Source organism: Octopus sinensis, linkage group LG10, assembly GCF_006345805.1.
Source record: "Octopus sinensis linkage group LG10, ASM634580v1, whole genome shotgun sequence".
NCBI classification, from domain to species: Eukaryota; Metazoa; Mollusca; class Cephalopoda; order Octopoda; family Octopodidae; genus Octopus; species Octopus sinensis.
The window spans coordinates 65,390,650-65,413,818 of NC_043006.1; the positions used below are offsets into that span (position 1 = coordinate 65,390,650).

Below are 23,169 nucleotides of genomic sequence, written 5' to 3' on the forward strand. Positions count from 1 at the left end.
CCATGCTAGCATGGAAAGCAGACGTCAAACAATGATGATGATGATATATATATATATGTGTATATATATATATATATATATATATATATATTCAGATAAGAACAGAAATGGAGCAACAATTAACAACTAGAAGTTGATCACTGGTATTTAAAGGTCATTGTTTAATTGTAGTTAAAAAACATTTACAACTGTTTCAGTTTCAGTTTGTTATTTTGAAGTAAATTAGCATTTATCTCATTCCATTGAACAAACATTGTCAGAATGATTTAGAGTTTATCGGAGGAATATAGAGAGGGAAAAAAGGAAAAAGTTTGTTAAGTCTTTAGGCTTACATTTTTGTGTCCTTTAAGGTTCCATGTGTGTGTACATTTCTTCTGTTAGATGAATTGAGCAATATATATATATATATCATCATCATCATCATTTAACGGCTGTTTTCCATGCTGGCATGGGTTGGAATGTTTGACTGAGGTTTGGAGAGCCAGTGGCTGCACCAGACTCCAATTTCATCTGATAAGGTTTCTCCAGCTGGATGCCCATCCTAATATCAATAGCTCCGAGAGTGTGGTAGGTACTTTTTACGTGCCACTGGCACAGGAACCAGTCAGGTGGCAGTGACCATTGTTATGATTTTGGTTTTACTTGACTCAACATTATATATATATATATTCATGTTATGAGTTCTATCAATCGTATTTCTACAACCAAACCTATATATATTCTGTTAGTAGTTTCAGTCATTTAACTGTGGCCATGCTGGAGCACTGCCTTTTAGTCAGAGAAATTGACCCCAGGACTTATTCTTTGTAAGCCTGGTGCTTATTCAATCAGTCTCCTCTGCTGAATAGCTAAGATGTGAGGATGTAAACGCACCAACATCGGTTGTTAAGCGATGGTGAGGGGACAGACACAAAGACGCACACATAAATGTATACATATATATATACAATGGGCTTCTTTCAGTTTCCGTCTACCAAATCCATTCACAAGGCTTTGGTGGCCCGAAGCTGTAGTAGAAGACACTTGCCCAAGGTGCCATGCTGCAGGACTGAACCCGGAACCATGTGGTTGGGAAGTAAGATTATATATATATATATATATATTAAAAAAGAGGGGAGGCTGGTTTATGGTATTACCTTGGGTTTCCTGTCCATAAGAGGTTTAGCTTTATGGTGTATTGTCAGACCCCGAAACCTGTTGGCCTAAGAAAAGCCTTGTTACGAAGGTAAACCCCCTCCATATTTTGAAGAGGTCTTAGGTTAACAGTTTTTGGGGTCTGACAATACACCATAAAGCTAAACCCTTTATGGATGGGAAACCCAAGGTGATACCATAAACCGGCCTTCCCCATTATTAAAATATTCACTGTTCTACATCTTAGAGTGTACGTCTCTGGATTTATGTTTTCTACAAACGATATATATATATATTCTTTTACTCCATTACATGTTTCAGTCATTTGACTGTGGCCATGCTGGAGCACCACCTTTAGTTGAAGAAATCGACCCCATGACTTATTCGTTGCAAGCCTAGTATTTATTCTATTGGTCTTTTCTGCCAAACCACTAAGTTTTGGGGACATTAGCACACCAACATCAGTTTTCAAGTGATGGTGGGGGAGGACAAACACAAAGACATACACACATAAATATATATACATATATATATATATAAATATTATGGGCTTCTTTCAGTTTCTGTCTGCCAAATTTATGCACAAGGTTTTGGTTGGCCTGAAGCTATAGTAGAAGGCACTTGCCCAAGGTGCCACGCAGTGGGACTGAACCTGGAACCATGTGGTTGGGAAGCAAGCTTCTTACCACACAGCCACACCTGCACCGATGCTTTTTCAGTTTCCATATATATATATAAAATTAATATAGACAGCAGTTTGCAATGTGTATATATATATATATATGATAGTATCCTGTACAGTATCCATCTACCAGTTTTCATTCCTGCCATTGCTCCCTCTGGTAACCGCTTGCTGAAGGTTGATGCAGTGGGATGGAGGCTTAAACTTTGTGGGTATGAAGTAAATTCCGTAACTACACAACTTTGCCTCTCCCACCTTCCCTCTCTTCCTCTTTCTCTGTCTATATATGTATACATATATGTATATTCTTTTGTTCTTTCATTTGTTTCAGTTATTTGACTGTGGTCATGCTGGAGCATCACCTTTATTTGAACAAATCGACCCCAGGACTTATTCTTTGTAAGCCTAGTATTTATTCTATAAGTCGTTTTTGCTGAACTGCTAAGTTACAGGGTTGTAAACACACCAGCATCAGTTGTCAAGCGATGGTGAAGGGAAAAACACAGTCACACGATGGGCTTCTTTCAGTTTCCGTCTACCAAATCCACTCCCAAGGCTTTGGTCGGCCTGAGGCTGAACCCAGAACCATGTGGTTGGTAAGCAAGCTACTTACCACACAGCCACTCCTGCACCTATGTAATATCTGTATGTGTAAACATATGCCTGTATGTATACATAATCAAGCAGTGGGTTGGTGGCACACACACACACACACACATGTATCATCATCATCACTTAATGTCTGCTGTACAAGCTGGCATGGGTTGGACGGTTGCACTAAACTCTAGTCTGATTTGGTATGGTTTCTATGGCTGGATGCTCTTCCTAATGCCAACCACTCCGAGAGTGTAATAGGTGCTTTTTATGTGCCACTAGCTTGGGTGCCAGATGCATGACACCAGTATCTGCCACAACTATGATTTCCCTTGGCTTGATGGGCCTTCTCATTCACAGTACAATGACAAAGGTCTCAGTTATCTGTCATTGTCTCCATGAAGCCCAATGCTTGAAAGCTGCTTTTGATGTGACACTGGCATCAGCCACATTGCTTCTGTGTGGCCCAATGCTCGAAGGGTTCTTTTTATGTGCCACCGACATAAGTGCCAGTTATGTAACACTGACAATGGCCACAACTATGATTTCTCTTGACTTGATGGGTCTTCTCAAGCACAGCATATCGCCAAAGATCTTGGTCACTAGTCATTGCCTCAGTGAGGCCCAATGTTCGAAGATCATGCTTTACCACCTTGTCCCTAAGTCTTCCTGGATCTTCCTCTTCCACAACTTCCCTCCGCTGTTAGAGATCAGCACTTCTTCACACAGCTGTATATATTTGGAAGGGCATCCAGCCATAAAAACCCTACCAAAACAGACTCAGTAGTCTGGGGTCGTCTTATACCTGGCTGGCTCTATCAACCATCCTATCCACGCATGCTTGGAAGACGGATGTTAAATGATGGTGATGATAATGAAGATATATTATGGGCTTTTTTCAGTTTCCGTATGTCAAAGCAACTCACAAGGTTTTCGTTGGCCCAAGGCTATAATAGAAGACACTTGCCCTAGGTGCTATGCAATGGGACTGAACCTGGAACTATGTGATCAGGAAGCAAGCTTCTTACCACACAACCATGTCTGCACACACACATATATATATATATATATATATGTGCATATATACAGGTTGTGGTGAATATATTGTCTAAATTATACAAAAATGAAAATAACACTGATATCTCATTTTAACAGATATATTTACCAAAATTACATAAAAATATCTTGAAATACTAAAGAGTAAATTTATTCAATAAAATTGCCATTGGCTTCAACCATCAGAATTTCCAGCAACTCTCCTGGATGATCTCCTTGTTTAAGTTGGTGAATGTTGCCATAATCCTTGCCTTCAGTTCATATTTGGTGTTACAAGGAGTTTTGTTGGTCACTCGCTCAACTGCATCCCACACATAATAATGAAGGGGGTTGCAGTCTGGGCAGTTAGGGGTGATATGATCACAGAAATTTTCTGACTTTCATGACTGGGTTCTCCTGCTTGTGTGTCATGGTGCAGAGTCCTGTTGTCAGACATAGGGTCTCCCAGCAGCCACCCTCTTGACCCTGGGCAGCACTACTTCCTCCAGACACTTGATGTAGACCTCCATGTTGAGTGTGAGGCTGTGTGGGAAGATGAATGGAGGCATAACGTTGCCATCACTAGTAATCACTCCAAACACCATGATGTTGCCTGGATGTTTGATTTTAATCACTCTTGATACATGTCCTCAGATTGCACTGTCTGCGGACTGACACCCAAACACTCTGAAATGTTCATATTGGAGCTTCTGGCATGAATGTCAAGCAGTGCAACATATCGTTTCCAAAATTCTGGCAGAGTGACTTCCTGTACACTCATTGTTCACATTGTATATGCTGTATATTAATACTTCGTTTTTCTCTTCATACTGATCAGAACCATTTCCTTGATGGCAGCAGATTCCTGTGCATTTTCAACATCATTTAACATCCATTTTTCTATGCTTACTTGGGTCAGATGGAATTTGTTATGGTATATTTTCTATGATTGGATTCCTTGTTGTAACCCTCACTAGTTTCTAAGCAATGTAATATTTCACAATGGAAGACAAAAGATGAACAAGACCGTTTGTATGACAGTGATATCTGTTTACAGTCATTGCATGATGTCAAGACAAAGTTACGCACACGCTCACATAAACAGACAGACACATACACATATGAGTTTCTTTCAGTTTCTATCTCCCAGATCCACTCACAAGACTTTGGTTTCATCAGGGCTATAGTAGAAGACGCTCTCTCAAGTTGCTATGCAGTGGTACTGAACTTAGGATCATGCAATTGGGAAGCAAGCTGAGGCTTCTTGATTCTAAGTGTTGCCTCTTCATCAAGACTTTCTTCTCTAATTTCCCTACAGACTCTACTTTATGTATTCAGTCATTAACGTATAAGATATCCCACAGACAGCCAGTCTTAAACGCTGCTTTTGTGGCTTGGAAAATTTTTATAGAGGTGGGCTGGTTCCTATGGCTGGATGCCCTTCCTAACACCAACCACTTCATACTGTGTACTGGATGCCTTTTTCGTTCCACCAGTACTATTGAGGTGGCACATATAAAACATCTGTGCTGGTGCTATGTAAAAAGCACCCAATATACTCTGTAAAGTGGTTGGTGTTAGGAAGGGTATCCAGCTGTAAAAAACCAACTGATGCCTGGTGCAGCCCTCTGGCTTGCCAGCTCCTGTCAAACCATCCAACCCATGCCAGCATGGAAAATGGATATGATGATGATGATTTCCTGGTAAAAGAAGTCTGCCTGACTGGCTTGTGGGTGAAGGGAACAGGTGTATGGTGGTAGAAACAATGTGATTATAATGAGTTGGTGGAAGAAAGGGAGAGAGTGATGAATTGTAATAGGTTTGGTAAGGGAGAGAAAGAGTGAGGGATATTAATAATGAGTGTCTTTGAAAGTGGATGTGATGACTTGTAGAACAGAAAGGATGATAGAGTGTATAGGGTACAAACAGATCTGATGCAATCCTCTATCCACATTATGATGGGTGGGAAAGGTGGAATGATAAGGATGCTGGTTGGAGGGGAACTCAGTACAGGTGGGTCTAGTACCGTTCCTTGTTATGTGAGCAACATGATATGGTTAATAGAGGAGGGAGTGAGGGATTTTCAGAGAGATGAGGGAGTGTTGGGTAGATCCAATGACATTCCTTGTTACATGGATAAAGCAGGATACAATGAATAGGAAAGAGTGATTGAGAGAAGAGATAATATCAAGGATGTAGGGGAAGGCTGCAGAGACATATTGGGCAAGAGACCTAGATGTAAATATATTGTACATCCCAGACTCCATTATTTTAATGTTTGTTATGCCATGCTTGCACAAGTCTTTTCCTGGATTGCTTGTCACCAATCATTACAGTTCTTTTTCATTTCTGTGAGACTCAATATCCTGAGATCAATCTTCACCCTCTATCTTGGTCTCCCTTTTTCATAAGTTCCATCCACTTTGAGCACTCTGCACTTTTCCTTTTATATCTATCTCATCCTCCTTTTATATCAGATTCCTCTACCATCACAACCTTCTCTCATGCCTATGACATTTAATTTCTTTTATACACAGATTTCCTCTCAGCTCATTTGTACTCTGTTCTTCTAACATGTATTACACACCCAGCAAGGTTCCTTTCTCTTTCCAATTTTTGCAAATCCTTTGCATTCTAGGCCTGTGTTTCATCTCCCAGGACCACGCTTCTTACACAAGTATCATACAATCAGCTTTTCGCTCTGAGCGAGAAACTCTCTGTTACCAGCGAAAGTTACAACTCTGAACTTTTTCTAGCACCATCCAAATGTGGTCGATGCCAATGCCGTCCATTTCATGTGTACCTTTAGTGCTCACTGCTCCTAAGCATCTACTGCTTATAAAGTATTAGCTGATCACATGCTGTCAATAATGTCGGCTAATTGTAGTATTTTATATATTAATAAAGTACAAAATAATCACACATACAAATATTTACATACTTCCCTTGTACACGTACACACATACACTCATATACTCACACAGAGTTAAAATGCTGATTTTTTTTCACTCCTTCCTTCCTTATTCATCTATCACCCTTTCCTTTCTTTCATTGCCATTACTTTCTCTCACTCTCTCTCAGTCAGGGCTATTACTCTCACTACTTCTCCTTCACTGAATTACCATTTTCTCTCCCCCTCCACATCCAGCGTGATTCTGGACAAATATATATATATATATACACACACACACATATAAAAACACTACGCTCATTATTATATTAGGAGATATCCTTTTTTGTTAGCCTCCCTGAGTTAATTGTTAAGTTTTTACCTACTTCTTTTCTGCACATCAAGTATGGCCATTTTCCTGATGATAGCAGGTTCCTGTTTCCTTTTCTAGCCTTTGCTAAGTTTTCTTTGAAGCCTCTTGATTCTTGCTTTTGCTCTCACATCTGGAGTTTCTTCTCTAATTACATCATATCTTTTCTTACAAGAACTGGGTCATCATTATATAGGGGTTCCTGAGAACAGCTAGTCTTAAACTCCTGTTATACCTGGTGGTCTATTTTAGTGATGGTGCGTGACTTAGAGGTTAAGGCAATCGGCTCACGATTGTAAGGTCATGAGTTCAATTCCCGGTGACGCGTTGTGTCCTTGAGCAAGACACTTTATTTCACGTTGCTCCAGTCCACTCAACTGGCAAAAATGAGTTGTACCTGTATTTCAAAGGGCCGGCCTTGCTACACTCTGTCACGTTGAATCTCTCTCAGAACTATGTTAAGGGTACACGTGTCTATGGAGTGCTCAGCCAATTGCACGTTAATTTCACAAGCAAGCTGTTCTGTTGATCGTATCTGCTGAGATCCTTCTTATTTTAAACTCAAAGAGGCTGAAAACTGAGGCTTGGTGGACTTCAGCTTTTATCTCTTGAGTTGCATTTGTCACCAAATTGCTGTCAACAAGAATAACTTGTCCCTTTTTTTAAGCCTGCACAGGGAACAATCTCTTTGTCCCATGCATTCTCCTCATTTATCAACCTGTCATAATAGCATTTCCAATGTCTATGTAAGAGCAAGTGTGTCATTGTCAATCACTATGCTCTTCTCCACTGCAACATCTTGACTTTCACTTGCATATTGCATTAGAAAGGGCATCCAATTACAGTAACCATGACAAGGTAGACACTGGAACACTTGGGCCAATTGAATCCTGTCAAACCATCGAACCCATACCAGCATGGGACATGGACATTAAGTGGTGGTGATGATGATGATGATGATGATGATGATGATGATGATGATACTACCTTCAAACTAGAATATTTCTGTTCGTTATGTCTCAAAACTTTGGCAAACCTATTACTTTCGGCTTCTCTCCTTGCTAAATATATCTGACGTCTAGCTTCTCTTCTTACTTTTTGACATTAGCTCTTTGCTACCCACTTTCTTCCAATCTTTCCAGACCTGTCTTTTAGACTTTGTGGCTTCATCAACAGAGCTATTTTAGGTTTCATTCTCATCCTCTCTTTTCATATTTGTCAATTAGTATATCTCTGAGTCTGCTGCAATTTTATGGCTCTTTCAACTTCTGTGTCCTCCTTCTGAAAATTGTCATTTGTACTCGAGTCTCTGCTGGTCTTATTCTGAAGTCACTAACCACTAATCTCTGTTAAGTGGAACATTCTTCACTGGGGAAAGGCTTAATTCTCTCATCCATCTGTCTACCCTGTTTACTTGTGTGAATAAAGTCTTGCTTAGTGGCTGATTGTCTTTCTGAAATTTTCGTTACAAAAATGGTTAGGTCATTTATACCATAGAATTCCAAGGACCTTCATTTATTATGCTATGGCCATAACCTCCATATATTTTAGAATAGCCAACCTGGTATTGTCCAACATGTTAGTTAAAGTTACCAGCCGTAATAACAGCATTGTTTACAAGAGGGTCTCAGAAGCTTGTTTCTTTTTCTTGTCTGTCAGTCTTGACCCTGGAGTTAATCTGCTCAGGTGTTGGCTTTACTTGCTTTTCCTCTCTTAGGATTTAAAAAAAAGACTTTTTGTATCTTTTATTGTTATAATGTGGATCCTCATCCACTTCGTATGTTATTGTCGACACTGCAATATTCTTGTCGCCACTAATCTGTTGTGGCAGTATTCCTCATTTTATTGTCTTTGACTCATCTGTTGTGCTATTGCTGATAGCTTCGCAAGACAATGACTTTGAAACCTCTACCTTGGTGGTAACTCGGACTTGTATATATCACGTAACTAACACTGACTCCAACTGAGAACTTGTGCAACGACTCTATTACTACTGACCTCCTATAACAACTGATTGTCTGACTTTATACTGGGGTCAATCTAATTGACTTCCCCCCTTCCCCCCAAAATTCAGGCCTCGTGCCTAGAGTAGAAAACAATGTCCACTTTTCCAAAGGCAGCAAGCTGGCAGAAATGTTAGTACGCTGGGCAAAATGCTTAGCGGTATTTTGTCTGTCTTTACAGTCTGAGTTCAAATTCCGCCGAGGTCAACTTTACCTTTCATCCTTTCGGAGGGTCAATGAATTAAGTACCAGTTGCGTATTGAGGTCAATCTAATCGACTGGCCACCCCCTCTCCCCACAAAAATTTCAGGCCTTGTGCCTAGAGTAGAAAAGAATATTGTTGATGATATGTCAATCCTTGTATCTTGTAGGGGTTTAGTGATAGGCAAGAGCCCCATTTTTTCATTGACTCAAGATGTCACTGGAGATCAATTGATTGGTCGAGTCTGGAGGAATTTCACCTTGAGGATTATGGACACTTCTAGAAATCCTTAGTCTGACACTATGGGTACAGAGAGGCTGTATGTTAGGCTTGTTCAAGTTGCTCATTGAGTGATGAAACCATTCTTCATGTGTTCTTTCTGTGTCTTAGCATTGCTGACTTGTGGAGTTATGTCAAACAGCTGTTGTCGCATGTAAGAAGGATCCAGTTATCAGGCAAATCTATTGTAAAAGTACCCTAACTCCTTCCTTTGTTTGGGAAGGGCAGACAGTTTTGTTTTGTTGCAATGGTAAAAGAAGTCGTATAGCAGTGAAAATGGAAAGAATTGAGAACAGACACTTTCCTCTTTGACTAATTTCTCTCCAAATTCTTCATGTATTCCTATGAGAAGGAGTTGAGGATGACTTAAATGGTCGGTGAGAGAGAGAGGTGAATGTGGCTTGAGTGGATGGGTTTACTCTCTGCATGGATCTGTAGACTGAAGAACATATCTGTTCTTGTTTACCACACGAGTTGGGTTCTAAAAAAACCGGTGATAAATGAAACAGTAGTAGATGAATCATCGCCACACATTTTATAAATGGAAATGAATGGTAGATTCATTGATACCAAACTCGTGGCCCACCGTATGAAGCTTCAACCATCACATTCTGGATTATCCGTATATTTTCTTGTATAGAATACACCATCTGAGTCATTTGTTAGAATCAAGCATCTTTGTATATTTTCTGTTCACTGGTTCCATATTGATGGGTACAAGTACATAAATCTGTATAAAAAAGATACACAGCATCACAGAAGAATCATGTGAATGCATTCTGGGTAGTTCAACACTGTTGGGTGGCCACTTGTGAGGTTGCTCCTTTCTGGTATTCCATGAAAAACATGTCTTGCTATGAGAAAATATTACCTTACTTGGAAACAGATGAGAGTTGACAACAGGGAGAGTATTGAATCATAGAAAGTCTGCCTCAACAAAGTCTGACCCATGTAAGCATAGAAAATCATCATCACCACCATCGTCGTCGTCATCATCATCATCATCATTTAATGTCTGTTTTTCATACTAGCATGGGTCGGACAGTTTGATGGAAGCTTGCAAGTTGGAGAGCTGCACCAAGGTCCAATTGCCAGTTTTGGTATGATTTCTACAGTTGGATGTCCTTCCTTCCTAATGCCAACCACTTTACAGAGTGTACTGGATTCTTTTTCATGGCACCAGTACTGTCGTGGCATAAAATGATAACGATAAGTTAGTATTGTAGTAAACCTGTGGGTTGCACCATCACACCGACAATGTTATTGTAATCTAGACACCTCACACCAAGCTGACACTGACTTTCTAGATAGGGACCTCAAAAAATATTCTCCCGTGGAATCATGTCAGTCATTTCTCCTTCAATACAAGTAGATATTATCACTTGCCATTAAACACAAACAGCATGCAACTAAAATTTTCAAGGTTGCTACAGAAATTATGCCTCACATTGAAAATCTATCCTGGTGAATACACATCTTCAGGCTAGAATACTTTATCCTCACGACTACCACCGGACCTCTGCCAAGCTCCAGTGAGACGCACAATGGCGTAATGTTCCTATGTCTGGAGTTTTGTTGCTACTCTACATAACAGACATCTTAGGCTGCATTTATAGACAGACCATTTTATTGATTGACTTGAAGTAATTCACAAACATACTCTAACTTTTGACCCATAGACATGCTGTCTCCTCTTTCTGCTTTTTCTACTATAATGGCTTCTGCTCTTTAGTGCTGACTCATGTAAGTGCAACTCAAGTAATCTTTACTCATGTGTCTCATCTGTTGTCATCCATATTGCTTTTTCCCCTAACCAGGCCTTGCACTAATCAATCTGACGTGTCCTTTCTCCCTTGACCATTGTCCTTCTAGTATTCCCTTTCTGCCATTAGTGTTTTTTATGCAGCTCTGAACTTGTAAATGTCCAAGAGGGCTATGAAAGGCCTTACTTTCTGTGCACAGCCCTTTTTTTCTGACCAAACCAATAACAAAAATAGAAAAAGAAACAGTTTTGTACTCATTGTTTCATACTTAAAATCCCTATCTCTCTGGCCATATTTGCAGAGTGTTTGGGCTGAATTTAATGATTTTTTTTTTATGGCTCCTTTTTTCAGGAACATCTTGATGCATTGGTGAATAGTCAACAACACTGAAGTGCATAAAGATTAAAATTGTAGTTGGGAAGAAGTTAGCTCATATGGAGGACTGGAAACCATCTGAATATTGGAAAAGATTTACTTGTATCACAATGATTTGCACTGGGTATGAAAATGTTGACATGACTCCTGCTCAATGCTCTGTGAAAGCTCTAAGATGTGGCATGGACAGCTGCAACAGAGACTACGAAGACATGGCTAGTAGGAAGGGATACAGTAGGCGTTCTGACTCTTAACCACAAAGCAAGGTGGTAGAAAAGCCAAACAATGGAATCCGAACTTTGACAAGAGAGATGAGTGTTAGAGTCACCACCATGAAGCTAGCCCTGACTGAGGACTTTTGCTACTACTGATATAAGTGGTGCAAGGACAAATTCTGACAACCAAGGAAAACTGCTCGAAGGCAGAGAAGCACCTGAATAAACTGAGGCAACCTGTTGAGCTGGGGATGATCTGATTTTTCTCAAATGGAAAGAGCTTCTGTTAGGACAAGTCGCACAACACCCAGAACAACAGGTGGCTTACCTACAGTCCATGTGATGTCCCATGTATCATGAAAACTTAGTTCCCTCAAACTGTGATGGTTGCTGGGTGTATCTCCAACGAGGGTGATGTCATACCACCTAGTTCAGTGAATCATTTGTTTGAATGTTGCCCTCTTCTTATTACTTCAAGTTTGTTGGAGTTGCTTCTGCCGTCACTACTGATCACTCATGTTGTTTTCAACAGGAGGCCCATCACACACTCACACACACACATCTATATATGTGTGTATTGGCTATGTATGTGTATATATATATATATATATATGTATCATGTGTTTGCTTATGTATATATGTTTTGTAAGCCTGTGAATATCTATATATACACAGGTGCAGGAGTGGGTGTGTGGTAAGTAGCTTGCTTAACAACTACACAGTTCTAGGTTCAGTCCCAATGTGTGGCACTTTGGCTAAGTGTCTTCTACTATAGCCTCAGGCAGACCAAAGCCTTGTGAGTGGATTTGGTAGATGGAAACTGAAAGAAGCCTGTCTATATGTGTGTGTGTGTTTGTGTTGTTCCCGTAACTTAGCAGTTTGGCAAAAGAGACTGATAGAATAAGTACGAGGCTTACAAAGAATAAGTCCTGGGGTCGATTTGTTTGACTAAGGGCAGTGCTCCAGCATGGCCGCAGCCAAATGACAGAAGCAAATAAGAGAATAAAAGAATATCAGCCTCGCCTGGCCCCCGTGCCGGTGACACGTAAAAGCACCGTCCGTTCGTGGCCGTTTGCCAGCTCTGTCTGGCCCCGTGTCGGTGGCACGTAAAAGCACCATTCGTTCGTGTTCGTTGCCAGCCTCGGCTGGCCCCCGTGCCGGTGGCACGTAAATGCACTATCCGTTCGTGTCTGTTGCCAGCATCGCCTGGCCCCGTGCCGGTGACACGTAAAAGCACCATCCGTTCGTGGCTGTTTGCCAGCTCTGTCTGGCACCTGTGCAGGTGGCACATAAAAAACACCCACTACACTCGCGGAGTGGTTGGCGTTAGGAAGGGCATCCAGCCGTAGAAACATTGCCAGATCTGACTGGGCCTGACGAAGCCTTCCAGCTTCACAGACCCCAGTTGACCCATCCAACCCATGCTAGCATGGAAAACGGACGCTAAATGATGATGATGATGATGATGTCTGTATGCATGTATGTGTATCTTTTACTTGTTCCAGTCATTAGATTGTGGCCATGCTGGGGCATCACCTTGAAGAATTTTACTTTAGATTAACAAAACAACCTCAGTACTTACTTTTTAAAAGTCCGGTATCTATTACTATTAGTCTTTTCAGCTGAACCACTAAGTTATGAGGACACAGACACACTAACACTAGTTCTCAAATGGTAGTAGGGAACAAATACAGACACACACATGACCGGTCTTCTTTCTGTTTCCATTTGCCAAGTCCACTCACAAGGTGCTTTGGTTAGCCTGAAGCTGTAGTGGAAGACATTTACCCAAGCAAACATCTTGCGACATAGTTGTGCCTGTGCATACAGATATAAATGTATAGACCCCATCAGTGCAGGTTCCACTTAAAAAGCACCCATTTCACACTGTAAAGTGGTTGGTGTTAGGAAGGGCATCCAGCTGTAAAAACCTTACCAAAACTGACCTTGTCTGTGCTTGTGCCACATAAAAAGCATTAAGTCCACTCTGCTGAGTGGCTTGTGTTAGAAGGGCATCTAGCTGTAAAAACCTTGCCAAAACTGACCTCACCCATGCTTGTGCCACGTAAAAAAGCACTACTAACCTTGCCTGTGCTTGTGCCATGTAAAACGCACTAAATCCACTCTGCTGAGTGGTTGCTGTTTGGAAGGGCATCCAGCTGGAAAAACCTTACCAAAACTGATCTCGCCCATGCTTGTGCCAATTAAAAAAGCACTAAGTCCACTCTGCTGAGTGGTTGGGTTTCGGAAGGGCATCCAGCTGTAAAAACCTTGCCAAAACTGACCTCGCCAGTGCTTGTGCCATGTAAAAAGCATTAAGTCCACTCTGCTGAGTGATTGGTGTTAGGAAGGGCATCCAACTGTAAAAATCCTTCCAAAACAGTCACAGAAGTCTGGGGCAGGCTTCGACCTGGCTGGCTCTTGTGGCACTGTCCCACCCAAGCCAGCATGGAAGACGGACGTTAAATGATGATGATGATGATGATGATATCTACATGTATGTCTGTATGCTTATGTGTTGTTCCTTTTATTCTTTAATAATTTACATTTCCATTCCATTTAGGTTTACTTAACTTGGTGGATCTCTTCCAATGGTTCTTGGAGGAATCAACATGTTTGCTGATTCTCAAATGTTTTGATTAGGTAAGTACCAAAACTGTATTCTTCTTTTTCTCTCATCTTATTTGCCTTATTTACAAAATCTTTTTTGGCTTCTACCTTTTCTTTCTATGTTTAAGCCAGCCAGATCCAGCCTCTCACACTCATCCTACAATATCATTCTAAAAATAAACAATCACATCATTGAAATCTCAAAGCTATGAGATAATGCATCATTAATTCAAAACAATATGATTAAATAAGCCTTACATTTGACAGAGTAATCTGAATGCTAAAGGGCAAGACATTTAGTTTCTTCAGGCTATTACCATTCCATGATTTTCCTCACCATTCCAGTTGCCACCTTAATGGCTGCCATTGTCACCACCACCACCACCACCATCATCATCATCAACCTGCTTGGAAGATCACATTGGTCTTCAAGGTATTTTATGCATTGTTCATAGCAGGATGGTTGGTCTCTGTTGGAGTGTCTTTGATTGCAGATCTGTTTAATCATAATTCTGATCATAGATCTACTTAAGACTGACGCAGGGCTTTACCACTGCTACTGCCACAGCATCATGACCCAGTATATGGGTCATTGTGTGGTTGCTTGACCGCAAAGAAATAGCCACCAAGTCTTCCTCAAACTACACCCTACTGTCTAAGACAAAAACACATAATCATCATTGTTTTAATGACATGTTTCATGGAAGCTGAAAAACAAATGACACCACTTGTATGGCTGTGACACAACTATCATGTGCTGTCAAGGCTTGGAGATGATAACACACACATGCATGCACATGCACACACACACACACACAATAGGCTTCTGTCAGTTTCCATCTACCAAATCTACTCACAGGGCTTTGGTTGGTCTGGGGCTATAGTGGAAGACATATGCCTAGGATGCCACACAGTAGGACTGAACCCGATACCATGTGGTTGAAAAAACAGATTTCTTATCGCACTGCCACATCTATATGCAGATTTATACAACAGCACCATCACACCACATAGGCGCAAGAGTGGCTGTGTGGTAAGTAGCTTTCTTACGAACCACATGGTTCCGGGTTCAGTCCTACTGCGTGGCATCTTGGGCAAGTGTCTTCTACTATAGCCTTGGGCCGACCAAAGTCTTGTGAGTGGATTTGGTAGATGGAAACTGAAATAAGCCCATCATATATATGTATATACAGTTGCGGCCAAAATTTTCAGAACGGCATTGTTTTCGTCAGAAAAGTAGGTATAAGTTTTTATCAAAGTTGTTTTATTTTCTATAATTTTCACAGACAATAAATACGATATTAATTGTTATTGTCTGAGATTTTGGTGTAATTTGAGAGGATAATACAAAAGTTATGGATGATTTAGTGATTTACTGCAAAACCCATGGCGGCCAAAATGATCAGAACGGTTGCTTTTACTCCGTGTTTTAGTATATTTAACCGGTAAACTCTAATGTTTTGAATTTGTTTACCTAACGGTTCGTTTACTAAACATTAGTAAGAGTATCTGCAGTGTACTTTGTTAATATAATGCCACTTACTTGGTTACCAATTCGTCAGCAGATTATTAAGCTTCAAAAGAAAGATAATTTAAGTATTAGGTCTATTGCAAAGATTGTTAACAAGTGAAAAAGTGTTGTTCATGGTATTCTTAAGGTCTACGATGATTGTAGTTCGTGTAGGGCAAGAAAGTCTACAGGTAGGCCAAGAAAAACGACCAAAAGAGAAGATCATGCTATGATAAAGTTGGTTAAAAAGGACAGATTTAAAACTGCTGCTGCTGTTTCTCGGGAAATGAGCATTGTACTGAAGAAAACTTTATCTCGAAAAACTGTGTCTCGTCATTTAGTTGAACATGACCTACAAGCAAGAGCACCTGCAGTGAAGCCACTGATCATCTCCAAGAATAAAAAGTGTCGTCTTATCTTTGCAACCGAACATGTGTTGTGGTCTCAAGAAAAATGGCAAACGGTGCATTTCAGTGATGAATCTAAGTTTATGTTATTTGGCTCAGATGGGAAAAGTAGAAAAGTAGAAAAGTAGGTGAAAAATTGTCGCCTAAATGCCTTAAGACTAGTTTTAAATTCGGTGAAGGAAGTGTCATAGTTTGGGGGATGATATCTGGAGATGGTGTGGGCCCTTTGGTGCGATTACATGGGAAGGTAAATGCAGGAGTTTATAAACAACTTGTAAAAGATCATGTCTTGCCTGTGCTGAGAAATTCAACCAAGTGATCACCCATATTCATGCAGGACAATGACCCATGTCACAAGGCTAAGGTGGTCATGAACTTTCTCAAGGCTGAAAAGGTTATTGTTATGGATTGGCTTGCTCAAAGCCCAGATCTTAATCCTATTGAAAATGTGTGGAATATTCTAGGAAAACGTTCGAAAGCCAGAAATCCTAAAACAACTGAGCAATTATGGAATGCCCTTCAGGAAGAATGGAATAAGATCACCCAGCAAGAAATTGAAAATTTATTTTCCTCATGCAGTCGAAGATGTTGAAGTGTGATTGAAGCTAAAGGGCTTCACACTAAATATTAAATAATTCCAGTATTCTCTGTCATTTTTGATTATTTTGTTATTTTTTTTCAACCGTTTTGATCATTTTAGCCGCCATGGGCTTTGCAGTAAATCACTAAATCATCCATAACTTTTGTATTATCCTCTCAAATTACACCAAAATCCCAGACAATAATAATTAATATCGTATTTATTGTCTGTGAAAATTATAGAAAATAAAACGACATTGATAAAAACTTATACCTACTTTTCTGACAAAAACAATGCCGTTCTGAACATTTTGGCCGCAACTGTATATATATGTATGTGTGTCTGTGTGTTTGTCCCCCAACATCGCTTGACAACCAATGGTGGTGTGTTTACATCCCCATAACTTAGCGGTTTGGCAAAAGAGACCGGTAGAATAAGTACTAGGCTTACAAAGAATAAGTCCTGGGGTCAATTTGCTCAACTAAAGGCGGTGCTTCAGCATGGCCGCCGTCAAATGACTGAAACAAGTAAAAAAGTAATGAGTAAAGAGTATACATGCATAGGCTTGAGTGTATGGTTAAGAAATTTACTTGTCAATCACATGGTTTTGATTTCAATTTCACTATGCATTACTTTGGGCAACTGTTTTCTGCTATAGCCCCAGGCTGACTGATACCTCGCAGGAATTTGATAGATGGAAACTGAAAGAAGTATATATATATATATATATGTTTGTGTGTCTGTATTTGTCCCCTCACCATTGCTTGACAACCAATGTTGGTGTGATTACGTCCCCCGTAACTTAGCGGTTTGGCAAAAGGGTTTGATAGAATAAGTACTGGGCTTATGAAGAATGAGTCCTAGGGTTGATTCGTTTGACTAAAGGTGGTGCTCCAACATGGCTGCAGTCAAAGAATATATACATGCTCACACATTTACTGATACATTTAGAAGCATATAAACCCAACGTACATATAAGCATGCACTATGTATTATGTATTTATTCTTCAGCAAAACACCCATATCTGTCCCCTCTATATCTTAAACCTCTCAACCGGCACAAATCCATACGCCGTCAATACTATTCCTGCTTTCTCAGTTGAAAAATTTTTGTCTTTCAAGGTACTTGGTAACCCAGTTATTGTTGGTGTCACATTAAAAGCAATGGTGCTGGTTCCACATAAAAAGCACTGGTGCAGGTTCCACAGAAAAAAGCACTGGTGATGGTGCAATGTAAAAGCACTGCTGCTGGTTCTACATAAAATGCACTGGTGCTGGTGCCATGTAAAAAGCAATGGTGCTGGTACCACGTAGAATACACTTGTGCTGGTGTCACATAAAAGCAATGGAGCCTTGTGCTTCCCCTGGCCTCCTTACCAGCTCCTGTCAAACCATCCAACCCATATCAGAATGGAAAACAAACATTAAACAATGATGATGATGACAAACATTGCTATTTATGCTTACACAAATGCATACGGATATACATACATGCTCACACATGTACTGATATAATTACAAGCATGCATACTTGAGGCACATAGAATCACACACACACACACACACACACACACAATGTGTCCGTTCTGTTACACTGGTTTGGTTAGAGTGTAGAGAGCTTAGAGCAATTCTTAACTTTTTCTCAAGATACATACACAAGCACTCACGTTCTTACATGTGTGCACACTCACACACATCTGTCCAAATGCATGTATATTCATGCATATACTCATGTCCACTCATGCTCATACATGTACACACCCACGCTCTCTCAGATACATAAGTACATCTCCACACACACACATACAATATTGTTTGCTTTGAACAAAGCTCTGTCATATTAGTGGTGGTGGTGGTGTTTTGTACCAAGGGTGTCTGCATTGGTGGTTGTGATGTCTGTAGTAGTTATGATGGCAGTGTCGGTGGGGGTAGTAATAGCTGTCAGCAGTAGTGGTGGTGGTGATAGTGATGTTTATAAGGAGAGAACCCTGTCTTGGTAACGACATCTATGGTAGTGACAGTAATTGTGTTCGTCATGATATCATTGTTGTTTGGGTCTAGTTGTTGTTGTTGTTTAGCCCCAGGAGATCCCCTGATTGACAGGAAGATTTATAATCAAAAACATTCCATGACCATCTTGTATCTTTTTAGTGGTATCTACACTTGTTTTATACTTTAGCTCCATATGGAATCTAGGCCATTAATTGCTTTTTTCCACTGTTCTTAACTTTGGGCCATTTTTTCTGTTCCTCTTTAGTTGGGTCCTTGCTTTTTCAGCTCTCTCAGTATCCTGCTCCAGCTATTTTTAAGGGTTAGGGTCCCCCCTTCCCCATCACAGTAGTTGCAGGTTTCTCCAATTGAGTCCTTGCTTTTTCAGCTCTGCCACAATATCCCACTTTCAGCTATTCTGAGACTGTCCTCTTTTCCCCTTCACTTTGGGTTTCAGGTTAAGGCCAAACGTGTAATGCAGGATGTTGGTTTCATTTCAGATTTTGCTGCACTGTATCATCTTTCCCTGAGGGAAGGTCTTCCTCTCCCACATTTTGTTGGTTTAGAACTGTCATCAATGCTTCTGTAACTGCTATTTTTCCTTCTAAGTAGGGATGTTGGCCCTACACAAAACCCATTTTTACCTCAGTGAAGAGGTGGTCCATAGTAGTCTGATCTCTGTCCTTTGACCTGTCCAGCAGGTGTGTGTGTGTGGGGTGGGGGCAATAGGACTTTGCACTCTGCTGTATCATATTGAGGCAGAGAAGCCACCACACTGCAACTAGGACCGAACCTTGTGCTGGTAGCAGTATCTAGGGCAGCGGTTCTCAATCCTGGCTCCGATAGCATCCTTTCAGCAGTCCTCAGTAGTCTTCCCTCTGTAAATATAATAAATTTTTCTTTAATTGATTTGTGTTTTACTTTTTCTGGTGTAGCCCCCTATAAAAAGAAACCAGTTTTTGGATCTAGCCCTGATATTAAAAAGGTCGAGAACCAATGATCTGGGGTGACATTAAATAATATATATCCTTTCCAAATTTAAGATAAACATGGAAAATGGACATTAAATGATGATGATGATGAATGATATGGGTGGTAGGTGAGTGTATCTTGGATTGGAATTAGTGATCAATAATCTGATTAAAACTTTTTTGTTGATGTTTTGGTGATGGTATTGGTGATAATGATGTTGTTTAACCTCAGGTTAGCTCTGATCAAGGTCAAAGACAGCAAATATGGAACCATGTTATACAATGTATCATCATCGTCACCATCATCATCAGTATTTAGTATCCACTTTCTCATGTTTGCATGGGTCAGACGGAATTCATTGAGGCAGATTTTCTGTGGCTGGATACCCTTCCTGTTGCCAATCTTCTGTTTCCAAGCAAAGTAATATTTCCCCACTGTCAGATATATTTTTCACAGAAGATTAGAAACAAACAACCTCATTTGTAGGATGATAATGTCTAGACAAGGGCACACACACCACCATCATTGGTTAACATCTATTTTCCATGCTGGCATGGGTTGAACATTTTGACAAGAACCAATGGACAAGGGACCGCACCAAGCTCCCAATGACAACTTAGACATAGTTTCTTCAGATGAATGCCCTCCTTAACAGCAGCCATTTCACAGCGTGTACTGGGTGCTTGTTATGTGACACCAACACTAGTTAGGTCACCAAGTGATGCGCAAGACAAGACCCCCTCAACAGAGATGGGGTATGTAGTATTAAAGGATGTAGCATTATATTAGCTGATGAGAGGCTAAGGTACGATACAAGAACAGAAACAGGTGTCTTGCAGTAGAGGAGATGCATGGCTATTTCGTGTGGAAAAAAAGAGAAGCAGGTTGCAATGAAGTGTAAGGACAGGCCCAAGGCTTTGGTCTGCTTGGGGCTAAATTGAGCAGCCTTATAGAAGCCTTCTACAGTAGCGTGCCTATCTCATAATGATTGCAGTGCTTGTTGTGAGTGATGGTCGGGGTGGGGTTTTTGCATATGGCATAAGGTCAGCCTGGTTGGAAGGACTTCAAATACAGAACTACATTGTCCCTTGGTGCAGTCAAGGCTGTATGGATATGGAGTTCACATTATAACCATATAATTTTGAGCTCAATCTCACTACATGACACCCTGGGCAAGTATCTTCTATGCTAGCCTTAGGCCTACCTTATAACTGGAATTGGTAGATGGAAACTGTATGGAAGCCTATCATGTATTTGAGTGTGTATCATCATTATTTTGCTGTCTAGTTTTTCATGCTTGCATGGGTTGGTTGGAGTTTATTGAAGCAAACTTTCTATAGCTGGGTACCCTTACTATTGCTAACCCTTCTTTCCAAGCAAGGTAATGTTTTCTCATGGCGAGATATGATTTCACAGAACATTGGAAATGATTGGCATTCATTTACAACTATTATACAATGTCTAAAACAGCTACAAACATACATTCACACACACACACACACACACATGATGAGCGTCTTCCAGTTTCTATCTACCAAATCCACTCTCACAAGGCTTCAGTTGGTCAAGGGCTATAATAGAAGACACCTGTCTAAGGTACCATGCAGTGGGACTGAACCTAAAACCATGTGGGTGGGAAGCAAAGCCATGCCTGCATCTCTTACAAAGTACTTGAAGACCCTGTTGGTGCTGATTCTATGTAAAAGCACTGGTGATGGTGCTATGTAAAGTGGTTGGCATTAGGAAGGGCATCCAGCTGTAGAAACCTTACCGAAACATAATGGAACTTGGTGCGGCTTTAACAGATGTTAAATGATGATATGTATACATGTATTTATATGTATCTGTGCATCTGGATGTTGACTTGTCATGGCTTTACTTGCTACCACCTGACTGAGCTAAACAGTGATGTTATGTTTACATTTCCTGTGGACAAGTCTTTCATTGCTCTGTGCTTTTGTAGACCATTAGAATAAAAAAAAAATCTTCACTAGAAAAAGCAAGTAAGGTTTTGGTGACAGAAAGGGCCTCCAAATGTAAAACATTGCCTCAAAGGTGTCTGTGTTGAACCCATACCAGCATGGAGGAAAAAAAGATGTTAAACAACCAAAGTAGGGTATGATTTAAGGGAGATTTGGTTGTTGTCTCTAGCAGCTCTAGTGACTATAAGATCCACTTTCCCACTTTAATTTGTCCAATTCTAAGGTCAACTAGGATGGGCTTAATGTATCCCTTTATTGTCAAGTTCACTAGTTAATTTATTCTGTAGGATCTGACCAGCTCGATGCAATTTGTTAAGATTATGCTTAGAAATTGTAAAGATCAACTCAACCAATTTAATGTGTTTTGTAAAGCTCAAGTTGAATAGTCCACTGTCTATAAAAGTTAAGTTGATCAGTTCAGCTTGTTCTGTAAAGATCAACCTGACCAGTTCAGTGTAATGTGTAAAGTTACCTTGACCAGTTCAGTGTGTTTTGTAAAGGTCAAGTTAACTAGGCAATTCTTTAATGTCATCTTGACCAGTTCTGTGTGTTTTGCAAATATTAACTGATTCGGTATGTTTTGTAAATATTAACGTGACCAGTTCAGTGTGTTCTGGAATGACAAGTTGAACAATTCTTTGTGTTCTGTAAAGATCAACTTGATCAGTTGAGTGTGATCTGCTAAAAATCACCTTGACCAGTTGAGTGTGATCTGCTAAAAATCAACTTGACCAGTTGAGTGTGATCTGCTAAAAATCAACTTGACCAGTTGAGTGTGATCTACTAAAACTCAACTTGACCAGTTGAGTGTGATCTGCTAAAAATCAACTTGACCAGTTGAGTGTGATCTGCTAAAAATCAACTTGACCAGTTGAGTGTGATCTGCTAAAAATCAACTTGACCAGTTGAGTGTGATCTGCTAAAAACCAACTTGACCAGTTGAGTGTGATCTGCTAAAAACCAACTTGACCAGTTGAGTGTGATCTGCTAAAAACCAACTTGACCAGTTGAGTGTGATCTGCTAAAAACCAACTTGACCAGTTGAGTGTGATCTGCTAAAAATCAACTTGACCAGTTGAGTGTTATCTGCAAAAAATCAGCTTGACCAATTCACTGTGATCTGCTATCACCAACTTGACCAGTTCAGTATGTTCTGTAAAAATCAACTTGACCAATTCAGTGTGATCTGTTAAGAGCAACTCGATCAGGTATGCAAGATCAGGAAGTTCTTTTGTTGTAAGGTTAGCTTAGTTATTTATAACAGAATCTTGTGATCTATTTTAAAGCTAAGCAAGCAATTTAGGTGTGTCCTAAATCTAGTGTTAACAGTTTCATGCATCTTGTTCCAACAATAAAGTTACTATGTCCTTTTGTAAAATCATGTTGACTAGTTGAAGAAGTTCTATATGGCCAGTTCAGAGCTTGTGAGGTATTCTTGAACAGTTTATTGTCAGATGTTCAATATTTATCCAGCTCTGTGTGAGCTGCCTGTTTGTTATTTTTGTTTAAATTGACAAATCTCACTTGTTGCTAAATGATGTTATCACACACAGTTCTATGTTCAATCTTTCCTGCTG

The 23,169-nt window shown here is 40.2% G+C and overlaps 1 protein-coding gene across 7 annotated transcripts in view; it reads left to right on the top strand.

The window, feature by feature from the left end:
- LOC115216341 (serine/threonine-protein kinase tousled-like 2) overlaps positions 1-23,169 on the top strand; it is a 393,881-nt gene that overhangs the window by 7,967 nt on the left and 362,745 nt on the right. For all 7 annotated transcript variants that reach the window (XM_029785573.2, XM_029785584.2, XM_029785572.2 and 4 more), the window contains exon 2: positions 14,106-14,185. The gene's annotated coding sequence lies outside the window, so the exon portion shown is untranslated. The remainder of the gene's footprint in view (positions 1-14,105; positions 14,186-23,169) is intronic.